Raw genomic sequence first — 1,800 nt, forward strand, 5'->3', positions numbered from 1 at the left:
TATTATGCCCGGAGTTAACAGCAATTACACGGCCCCTCATCGTCATTTAGCATCTCTCAGCATCTGTCAACGTTATTTATTTTGTTTTATTTTATTTTTTTGCTGTTGTCCCTGCCCCTTTTTGTTTTGCTGCCGTCATCCATCGGCTCATCATCAAACGCCCCAAAGAACAGTTAGTTTCTTTCGGTTTTCACCATCTCTGTGCGCTGTTTTTGCTGCTGCTCCTCCGTTTTTCTAATCGAAATGATTTTGCTTAATTCATCTTAATTAGAAGAGCCAAAAGGCAGAGCCCAAAGTTTGCTGACCGACAGAGCTCTCAGATCTGTTGGATTTCTCGGATTTCATGGATTTCTCGGTATTCTTCGGTAGCTTCTGCATCTGGCGGCAACTAAAATATAAATAAATAATATAAAAAACACACAATACAAAACAGGAGAGAAAAGAAGTGGACAAAGAGAATTATATTTGCCAGCTGGTTGCTATTTATTTAAATTTTAATTTGCGCTTCTGCGATGGCCGTTAGCTTTTTCGCTGGTCACCCAAAGTTCTCGAAAAAAAGGCGCAAAAGACGTAGTATAATTATGGTAAAAGATGATAAGCTCAGCTTGGTCTTGTTGGTATCAGAGTCAATCTGAAAACGGAAGTTGCTGCTTGAAACTAAACTAAATGAATTCGGTCCATTCTCGCCGCTTTTTAAATTCGCGGTTATCTTCCCATGCTTCCCAGAAGTCTAGAATTATAGCTGCTGCGGTTGCTTCTAGCTGTTGTGGACTTTATGGGCCATTAGAAGTATATTTTCAATGAGATCGTAAGGTGACAGAAAGCCGGGAATCAAGCAAACTGAATATAAGCAAAATGTAAGCCATCGAAATGGCTTTAAAACAAAAACATCATGCCAGATTTGAAACGCAAAGGTGCTTCCCTAGTTCCCAATGTTCGTTCTGTGTTGTGAAACATTTGGTATGCATGACTTCCAAACCCTACGATTACAAGAAAGTCAACTCGTATTGCTGCTATTTTACCGTGCCGAAATGCTACATTTTGTTGACTTACAATGTGTGTATATTTGTTCTGCAGCTGCGGCAATGAGAATATTTTCAGTGAGTTCCTAAAAGGCTTCTTTTTATTTTCGTTTTGACAAACAGATATAACAAACTGGCTGCAAAGACTGAAGTCACTAGACTGTTTGCCATGCCACAAGATTTGTGCGAAACTTTGCGACAGTTTGCCACAGGATAAACTTGGACTTATCGCAATAGCCGCACAAATTGAAATGTATTTGGGAAGTTTTGGTTTTTGGCTTTGGATTTCGGAGATATGGTCGACTTGGGGACTTGGATTCTCTCGCTATATGTTGGCGCCATCAACTGGCTGGCGCCAAATCATTCGCAAGTCTCAATGACACCTGCACGGATTGTCGTGTAACACTTTGATTTTATTTCTCCCTGCCTCCGTGATACAGACATATTTTTTTTTTTTATTTATTTACCTCGCTAGCAACGGGTTTTCAAAAGCGCGAGACCACGCGACGTATACGCAACGCAAGTCTTGTGTTCGGGCGAAAAAATGTTGGTCGCGTGGGCGTTTCGTCTTCAGACAAAAAGCAAAAACAAAAGAGGAAAACAGATATACAATATAAACCTGCCCCGCAACTGTGGGCCATAACTTTGCATTTTGTTTTTATTTTCATTTGTGTTGTTTTATATTTCGGCTCCGGCCACAGAAAACATCAAATGACAGAGAAAAATGCTAATAACAATAACAGCAAAAACGGGCGACATCAAAACAAGTTTTCGTGTT

General features: G+C 40.1%; 1 long non-coding RNA gene across 1 annotated transcript; it reads right to left on the reverse strand.

Annotated features, from left to right (window-relative positions):
- Positions 1–443: 443 nt before the first annotated feature.
- Positions 444–1,438, reverse strand: LOC120322387. The gene is made up of 2 exons (XR_005562188.2): positions 1,054–1,438; positions 444–980 (listed from the first exon to the last, which is right to left on the reverse strand). It is a non-coding gene; the product is annotated as an uncharacterized LOC120322387 (long non-coding RNA).
- Between the last annotated feature and the right edge of the window lie 362 nt (positions 1,439–1,800).

This window comes from Drosophila yakuba, chromosome X, assembly GCF_016746365.2.
Source record: "Drosophila yakuba strain Tai18E2 chromosome X, Prin_Dyak_Tai18E2_2.1, whole genome shotgun sequence".
Classification (NCBI taxonomy): domain Eukaryota; kingdom Metazoa; phylum Arthropoda; class Insecta; order Diptera; family Drosophilidae; genus Drosophila; species Drosophila yakuba.